At 35.6% G+C, this 10,344-nt stretch overlaps 1 protein-coding gene across 1 annotated transcript in view; it reads right to left on the bottom strand.

Moving 5' to 3' along the window:
* The window catches only part of unc119a2 (unc-119 lipid binding chaperone a2), a 27,072-nt gene that overhangs the window by 8,342 nt on the left and 8,386 nt on the right, over window positions 1–10,344 (bottom strand). The window lies entirely within an intron of this gene.

Genomic DNA, 10,344 nt, shown 5'->3' with positions numbered 1-10,344 from the left:
CAAATACACAAAATAATGATCTTTAAAATAGCATCATATGACCCCTTTAAAGCATTTAACATCTACAGACTATGGGGGCATTATTATAATTATTAAAATATTAAAATGCTTTTATTTTATTACATTTTAAACTAAAGTAACATGATAATAATACAAATACACACGTATACAACAATATAATATAAAAATATATAAAACATAAACCCAAAATTCTGATTGCACAAGACTTATTCAAGTAGCTTTGATACAATCTGTATTGTTAAAAGCGCTATATAAATAAAGGTGACTTGACTTGACTTGACTTAATTTCATATGTCCTTACATAAACTTTCCCCTCAGACTTGAGACATAATAGGCCACAGCAGTTTTCTCTTTTGCCTCTGGATAAACAACTTGTGCAACCTTTTAAGCAATGATTATCATCAACTAGTTCCTTATTAGCATTCATATTACTAGCATGTTGGCTGGTTATTAGTACTTAAAATGCACATATTAATGCCTTTCTACATGCTGATATTACAGATCCCTTAATATCCTACCCCAAACCTAAACTTAACTACCGACTATTAATAAGCAGAAAAATTAGGAGTTTGAGGCAAAAGCCATACTTCAATGTTCAGTTTAAAAAGTTAATAGTGATTTGATAGTGAGAATTGGTCCTCAAACTAAAGTGTGACTGAAGACACTGCAGTATCTGCTACAAATTCCCATGCAATCATTCACTTCATAGCAGATGTCAAGCAAAATTGATCTTTCATTTACACCTGAACTGGAGTGTTCTGTTAAAATCACACTGCTACATTGATACATGATTTAGTAAAAAACTGATTTTCACTGTCAACACTAAACCTGCATGCATGTAATGTAAACACACGTGCACTCACAGACTACACTATTTTTGCTTCAGTAATCGCTGAAAGCGTGAGAAGTGACAGTGCCAATTAGTGTTTGCTGCTCCGTAGGTAGTGCATTGTGGATATGTTTTGCGAGACGTACCCATGAATTGAGCAGATCGGAATTCTGACTCATTCTTAGGCAGTTCATTAGAGATGCCAAAATGACTGTTCCCGTGGGATGTTATTTGACAAATAAATTAGACCCTGCTTAGACAAACAGAGGCCACATTAAAAATAAACCATTACTAGTCAATGATTTGGTCATCACCCATATGTTTTACTCAGAGCAATGGTAATAAATTAGTATTTTAGGCTAAGAGCAGTGATTCATGATTTCCTGTTCAGAGTGCTCAAACAAACTACTGGGTATTTATAATATCTGTATTAAAATCCATCTTGAATAAACTTCCAAATGAGCACCAACTGAACTAGTCTGGACAGATATAAATGTCTGAAAGGGAACGAACCCCTATCCACAGCATTTAGCCAAGCAAGGACAAACAATAATGCGAGTAAAAACATCACATGCAATTCATCAGGGCTTACACAACAGCGGCATTTAAATTGCAAATGAGCTCTCTATTAAAATGCACAGTTGTTGGCACTTAATATTCAGATTTTTTTGTGTCTGATTTCCTGAGCAGACATATCTGGGGAGTGATTTGTGAAATTAGGGCTGGATAATGTCATTTCAGTTTCAAAATAAAACCCCTTTTAGACATGATTCTAATTGTGTCACACATTGTCTTATTGTGTAGAAATACATCGTCTGTTTAGTAACAACTAATAATAACATGTTAACTGAAGCAAGGACAAACAATAATGCGAGTAAAAACATCACATGCAATTCATCAGGGCTTACACAACAGCGGCATTTAAATTGCAAATGAGCTCTCTATTAAAATGCACAGTTGTTGGCACTTAATATTCAGATTTTTTTGTGTCTGATTTCCTGAGCAGACATATCTGGGGAGTGATTTGTGAAATTAGGGCTGGATAATGTCATTTCAGTTTCAAAATAAAACCCCTTTTAGACATGATTCTAATTGTGTCACACATTGTCTTATTGTGTAGAAATACATCATCTGTTTAGTAACAACTAATAATAACGTTAACTGAAAACTCCGGATGATGTAGTATGTCATTTGTTACTTTAAAAACATAAAATAAATGTAATAAAAGTAAGTATTATTTCAAAAATAAGAAAGATTTTTGGTGACTTTACAAAATGAGCTAATGTAACAATTCTAAAACACTTTTACAACCTAACTGCAATGTATGCAATATTTTTAAAATAGAAATTTACTTCATTTGTGCATATTTTTATCGCCATGTTGGAAATTAATTAGGGTGTTATTTATTAAGCCTACAACATCTGACCTTGTATTTCATTTAGTTAATCCTAATAAATTAAAATATATGGTTATTTCTTCATTTCTAGTTGTATGCAACGTGTTAAATTGCGAAAGTGTAATAATGTGCAATGGCATTTTGTAGTAATATAATGTAGGTCTTTTTTAATGACTTCATCAGACGTGTAGGTGATGTAGAGCTGGGAAATAAGGCCAAAAATTTTACAGTATTTTTTTCCATATCATATAATATTGATATTTATCACACAATTCACTTACCATTAATGAGGAAGGAAATGCTTTCCACATGTTTGTCAGACCTTGAGAATGAATGTAAACATATCTTGCTTGTTCACAAACTCCACAGAGTAGCTAACTTAGGACCCCATGGCATGAAATTAATTCAGTTTTTTTTCCATTTTATTTTTCTGGATTCTGTGTTTTATGATTTAATAATACAAATGTATCATTAAAAAAATTATCTAATTAAATAAACTAATGAAGCTAAAAGTTTAATCAATATTTTAAAATGTAATCAAATGAAAATATAACAATTAATTTAGAAGAAAACGCTGCATTTTCTTCTTTTTTTTTTTTGCCAAACAAGATGCTGTACAACAGAACTGTATAAATTAAAGCATGGATGAAAAAATATCTTGTATGATATTCCTGAAATAATAATACAAATATTATTATTACTCTGATAAAAAATATTTTAGTATATATTTGTCATAATTTCAAGATGAACCAAACTTATTTTGTCAGTTCGTCATGAAGATTTGTGAGTTTCTGTGTATTTAACAGTAGTTTTCCACAAATGAAAGCTTGTGAAGTGGCTCAGAGTAACTGGGTTCAGGAACCTGTCTGGACTGCACTGAATAGTAGTACCCTGTGGTCTTCATATTTGCTGTCCTAATATTTGCAAACACCACAAAACCCTATTTGTGACAAATTCTTGTATACCACTTAGAATGAATATGCACATCCAAATACATCTAATGAATATGCCCAATCATATATTCCCCAATCATGTGTAATAACGTTAAAACCCATCTCCATTCCACAGTTATACAGATTCATCATCAGTGTTTTCAACACTGCATCCATGCTTTATAAGCCCACCATATTCTAAGGCGGTCACATGGTCACATGCCGCAGTTTAGCCCCTCCTCTCTGGACAGTGTACATGTGCTCCCCTAGGAGCCCAGGGCCCAGATTAGGCCCTAAGCAGCTTAAGGCGTCTCGGCATGGCAGGGGCGGATTGGGACGCGATCAGGAGATTTAAAGGGAAGGCAGGTTCCGAGTACCTCTCTCTGATGTAACTACAACCGACCAAACACAGTCCTCAATCATATGTTTTCCCATCCAAAACTGGTTTTGTAATGGCATTGCTCACACAGCACACAAAAACAGACTCTGACCTAGAAATGACTGAACGGAACACCAACTGACCCATAATGCAGACATACTGTAAGTGAGCTCTCCAGAATAAGTTGGTTTCTGGATTTTGAGATGCTGCAATATAATAATAATAATAATAATAAGCAATTTATAAATAATAAAAAGTAACTTAATAAATCAGCAAAGTACCTGAATTTGGCTTAACAGATAAACACTTTACAATAAAGTTTAATTTATTAATATTACTTACCACATTACCACATTCGCTAACATGAACAAAAAATAAAAATACTTTAATAAAAAAATCGAAATTTCTTAATCTCAATTTCAAGATTTCTTGAAATGTCTCTCTTAAAATGAAGCAGCAAAAGTATATAAAACATGAATAGAAAGTAAACATACCATAGTCATTAAGATGACAATTCAATGGTCCGCTGTAATAACATTTTGCACATGACGATCAGTTATGAGATATGAAAGCACAAATTACACTATTGATGTGAAACTTTGTGAGATTTGAAAGTTTTTTTTTTTTTTACTTAAATTGAAGTAAATAAACGTATTTTCTACAGGAGCTGAGGGAAGAACATGGTGAGAGCGTCCAAAAGCAGAGAAATGCTCAACTTTATGTAAATGAAAAGGCAAAATAACTCTTGTTCCGAAACCAATTCTTGATTTGAGCACACTGATGTCTGTCATAGGACTTTCAAAACATATCGATGCTTAAATACAGGTGATGTGTATTCATTCACTGGAAGATGTTTACAATTAACTGACTCACCATTAAACCCATTAAGTAATCTGTGCAGTGAATGGCAGCGATAGTGATGAGGATTATTGCAGCGATGTAATTCCTCAGTAATTCCGCTACATAAAAAACACCTTCAGAGCAACTCAAATTAATTTAACATCAACTGCTGTTCATGGACCACAAATGAAGCTTTGTACAAATTCACCTCTCCACCCTATCATGCCATCTGGCTATTCATCTATGCCAGATTTTTGTCCAAGAGAGATGCAGAGAGTGCTGGAGTCTGCACGAGCGTGTATAGGAATGTGTGTAGTGGTACATTAATAAGAGGTGGCCTGTAATCCGCTCTCAGGCATGTCGCCCAGAACAGTGAGGTAATGCACAGAGTAGCAGGTGTGTGTCTACGAGTTGGGAATGAGCCGGTGTCACACTGTCTCACGGTGGGCGGCAGAGACAGAGCGTGCCGGAAGCGTTCTACTCAACAGCTCCTGGAAGCTACACTACAGATTTTCTCTTTAGGAATATGGCCAACATTTTGTCAGACCCATGGTTTAGGAGTTCCAACATTGAGCTGTGGTGACGCAACACTGAATCAAGCATGCAACTGTGAATGGTAGTGATACTCATTTCTGTTATGAGGGACAAAGGATTCGGGTTAAATTTTATTTTAAGGTGTCCTTGTTACAATGTAATTATCATTTGTGACCCTGGACCACAAAACCAGTCTGAAGTCGCTTGGGTATATTTTTAGCAATAGCCAAAAAAAACATTGTATGGGTCAAAATTATCGATTTTTCTTGTATGCCAAAAATCATTAGGATATTAAGTAAAGATCATGTTCCATGAAGATATTTTGTAAATTTCCTACCGTAAATATATCAAAACTTAATTTTTGATTAGTAATATGCATTGCTAAGAACTTCATTTGGACAACTTTAAAGGCGATTTTTGTGCACCCTCAGATTCCAGATTTTCAAATAGTTGTATCTCGGCCAAATATTGTCCTATCCTAACAAACCATACATAAATGGAAAGCTTATTTATTCAGATGATGTATAAATCTCAATTTCGAGAAATTGACCCTTATAACTGGTTTTGTGGTCCAGGGTCACATTTAAGCACCGAGTATTAATTAACAACATGTACTTAGGGTTGGATTAGGGTTTGGTTTAGTATTGGTTGCATGTAATTATGCAAAATATACTGTTATTACTGTAGTAAGTACATGTAAAGTGTAACAAGAGCCATGTAAAATAAAGATTTTATATTCTAAAATTAGCTCTATTGGATTGAGATCATGCGACTGACTTGGCCATGATGAATATATAATTTCTTTGCCTTCAAAAAGTCTTGAGTTGTTTTCGCAGTATGTTTAGGGTCATTATCCATCTGCACTGTGAAGCTGTGTCCTATCAGTTTTGTAGCATTTGGTTGAATATGAGCAGAGAGTATAGCCTTAAAGACCTCAGAATTCATCTTGCTATTTCTGTCAGCAGTAACATAAACCCCTCTGTATTTACATTCATGAGACGTCTCTTGATTGTAGATTTTGACAATGATGTGCCTACCTCCTCCAAAGTATTCTTGATTTCTGTTGCTGTTATGAAGGGTTTTTTTCTTCACCAAGGAAAAGATTCTGCAATCATCCACTTTAGTTGTCTTCCGTGGTCTTCCAGGCCTTTTGATGCTGTTAAGCTCACCAGTGCTTGCTTTCTTCTTAATGTAGCCAACCGTTGATCTGGACACACCAAGGTTTTTGCTATCGCTCTTATAGATTTATGTTGTTTTTTCAGCTTAATGATGGCCTCATTCACTTTCATTGAGATCTCCTTGGACTTCATATTGGTAGCACCAGTTAAACAGCTTCCAAATGCCAATTTGGGCCTGTTTACACCTGGTAATTTCATGCGTTTTCGCTGATCGGATATCTATCGGATTTGTTAAAATGTTTCCATTTACACTTGGCCACATAAATGTGTCATTGCAAAACGGATTTAAATCCGATCTTCAATTCCCGCGCTATATTTAAATTTAACAGAGTTCACGTCAACGAAATCAAAAGAGAAGCGCTGCATTTTATTAATTATCAGCTCGTTTCAAGATCAAAGACCGCAATAGGAGAGCGCGCGGCATCAGCACTGGAAAGATAAGTTTGTCTTACTACTTTAAATTAAGCTGATTGTGTGTTGACCGTCTGCGTATTACTTTGTTTCATTCGCGGCAGTTTGTTTCATTCGGCTTGCTGAAGACTCGTCCGCGGCAATGTGGGTTGCATTAGCGCAGTCATATCTGACTATAATGTCATATAGCCTATAACACGCTCTCAAATGTTTATTATTTTAACATTTTGGGAGGAGTCAAATTTGCATATGTGGTTTCAACAAGCAGATGCATTTACACTGGTCCAGTTTTATCTGGAACCACCTCCTGAAGTGGTTTGAGCGATTGGATTTATATCAGTCTCAAATGCGTTTCGGAGGGCATTTACACCTGGGCTTTTCACGATTGGATAGCTATCCGATCAGACAAAACGCATGAAGTGACCAGGCGTAAACAGCCCCTTTGATACCTCATATCAACTACAGATATTTTATCTGCTTAATTTGTCTTGAAGTAACGAGGGAATGGACAGGACCTGGTCAATTAACCTCTTCTTAGTCAACTGTCCAAATACTATTGAACCCCTGAAATTGGAGGTACTTTGCTTAAAATGGCTGTAACTCCTAAATGGTAAATGCCATATTTTTGTGGAACCTTTTATAGTAAAGCTAAATGTCTGCACTTCAATCACATTTTGATTGTTTTATTTCAAATCCATTGTAGTGGTGTATAAAGGCAAAAGCACAAAATCTCACTCACCTGCTTTCAGATGGAGCGGCATTTACTACACAGAGCCGTAGTTCACTGACAATTAGGCAATATCGCGTTCTGATATCTGAATCGCCTGCGATAATGAACGCGATATTGCCTAATTGTCAGTGAACTACGGCTCTGTGTAGTAAATGCCGCTCCATCTGAAAGCAGGTGATGGAGATTTACTACTAATCACGGAACCGGCTTTACTGACGAGATGCGCATGACAATCGCATGCGATTAATTGCACAGCCCTACCTGACAGTATATGTGTGTCTGTATGTATGTATGTATGTATGTATGTATGTATACACACTAAAAACAGACAAAATATAAAAAACAGGTTAAAATACAAAAAAAAAAATGAAATTAAACAAGATAATGAAAAATATATAAAACAGGCAAAAGACAAGAAAATAAACACACATAAAAAAAGTGCTTCTTGCTTAAAGAATTTAGTGCTGGTATGGATTTTACAATACAGATACGTGCATGAAACATGACTCATTAAAATGAGAACATCAGTACTTTTTTTTACCTTTAGGCACAACGTAATCAAGTATTTAAAACATGCTGTGGTACATTCATTACCATACTCGCTCAACCACAAAAATAACCACTAGACGGCTGCTACATTTAGGCAATCATAAATTGAAAAACAGCTTGCTAACTGTATCATCAGCAAAATAAACAACCACAAGGTCTGACAAGCCTATACATGAGCAAACAATTCACTAATCTACAGTATATCACTAATACAGACATGGAATTCCACTTTACAGTGTTTATTTCATACAAATATTTTTTTTAAATATGTTCTGAGAATGCAATCAAAAGCTAAAACTAGATCTTTCAACATAAGTACAAAGCAATCCTTAACTAGCACTGACATTTCAAATGAACGGATCTAGATAAGTGGTTCTGAACTGACCTAAAATCCATCACATGTCTGTTCTGACAGGGTCAGCTGAGAACCACTGATCTAGATGACACATTCAGTAATCGCTCTGAACGGGACCAGAACATTTGTCATTCTGAAAGCATAAGAGAACTTCAATGGTTTTGCGCGGTCTTGCAAGACTTGCACATGCTCACGAACAGGATGTAAAAACCTCAATAGGTACTTGATGTTCTTATCAGACAAACACACATGCACATTGTAGGGCAACAGAACCTGATAGAGGTCACAAAACTACATGTCCGGTAGCTTTGTAAATGCCCAGCCAAGAAATTTACTTCATGGCCAGCATAGGCATGACCGCCATGCCTTTGGCAGTTTTAAAGTGACCCTGGATCATTCTACATTAGCATCAAGCAACGCCAGGGTGAGAGGATGGGCCGCTGTAGAAACAAGACCAACAACCTACTAGCATGATATAGATGTGCTTGAAGTGCTGAACAACAATAGAAAACATGAGTCAAGTAATAAAAGAGCAACAAGAAGTCACTGAATGTATGTCTGGCAGTGGATGTGTGTGTGTGTTATGTGAACTCTTTCTCTGTGCACATGTCCTTTAGCATCAGCGCTCAAAACTGAACAAATCTGTCGCTTTAAATAACTGTTCTCTGATCACAGAGTCTGGCTTTATACAAATATGTAAATCTAGGTAAATGACTCGTATGACAAGTTGGATTTGTTTCTGATCAGCTGTACTGCTCTACAAAAACTCTTTGAATTAGCTTTCAGATGTCAGTTTGTCTTAGTGATTCATCAATTTGAACATTACAAAATTGACAAAAAAAAATACAAACTACAGTCAGATATTAAAAAATTACAAGTTAAAATAGTTCAGCATTATTAGACAGCCACACAGCCAATGGCATATAATGCACACAAGAACCACCCAACGTTATTACTAATAATAATACAGGCAGAAATAAATTATTGTATGTCTTATACAACATTAAATGAACCAAATTGGTCTAATTAATAAAAGGAACTGTTCGCCAACATGTCACTCCAAGCCCTTTAAACATAAAAGGCAAATTGTAAAGTTTTTTTAAAGTACTGTTATTAGTAGTGCCCAATGAGACTGAGGTTTTCAAGCTTCAAAATGACTGCATTAGTGCAATACAAGTCTCATAACAATAATCAAAACAACTCATGCACCATAGTCCAAGTCTTGTTTAAACAGTTGCAGAAACAGGCCGAAATTTAAGTTACATTTACATTTAAATTTACATTTAGTCATTTAGCAGACACTTTTATTGCATTTCGGCCCATGGGTCCGGTCCTGGCTGGAGACAGCTGAGTGTGGACTGAGCTGAAGGGAGGGACAAGTTCATGGCAGGGACATCGGTGTGCCTTACATGGCTAACATGGTCAGAGGTGGCTAGGGTGCAATCGAGTAAGGTGTCCGGGTTTGAAATCACACACACACACACAGACCTCCAAGGTAAAGAATCCACTGTTTAAGTGTCCACTCCTCTCATTTTACCCAAATCAAACTCTGAATCACTTTAACACTACTAATTCCCACAATTCACAAGCAGGATCTGTGGGTGGGAGGCCACTCATTTGCACATTAATGGACGATAAAACTGAGGCGAGCAAGTTTTTCCCGAACAGTCTCATGTTGGCACCAAGATCCCGCTGACCCAGTTTAAAGAGATGGGGCGCTCTTCGACGTGTCCTTACAAATTACTCTTAATTTACATTTACATTTAGACATTTAGCAGACGGTTTTATCCAAAGCGACTTACAAATGAGGACAATGGAAGCAATTAAAAATCAACAAAAGAGCAATGATATGCAATTGCTATAACAAGTCTCAGTTAGCTTAATGCAGTACACGTAGCAAGTTTTTTTTTAATTATATAATAAATAAAAAGAAAACATAGAACAGAAAAAGAATAGAGCAAGGTAGTGTTAGAGGCCTTTTTTTGCTTTTTTTAATTGTATAATAAATAAAAAGAAAACAAAAAGATAGAATACAAAAAGATTAGAGAAGCTAGTGTTAGTTTTTTTTTTTTTTTAAAGGGGTCATATGATGCTAAAAAGAACATTATTTTATGTATTTGGTGTCATGAAATGTGTTTATGCAGTTTAAGGTTCAAAAAACATTATTTTCCACATACTGTACATTATTGT

This window comes from Sinocyclocheilus anshuiensis, unplaced genomic scaffold (assembly GCF_001515605.1).
Source record: "Sinocyclocheilus anshuiensis isolate Anshui unplaced genomic scaffold, SAMN03320099.WGS_v1.1 scaffold1487, whole genome shotgun sequence".
Classification (NCBI taxonomy): Eukaryota; Metazoa; Chordata; class Actinopteri; order Cypriniformes; family Cyprinidae; genus Sinocyclocheilus; species Sinocyclocheilus anshuiensis.
The sequence above is the reverse complement of the archived record's forward strand: the minus strand, read 5'-3'. Positions and strand labels throughout refer to the sequence as shown.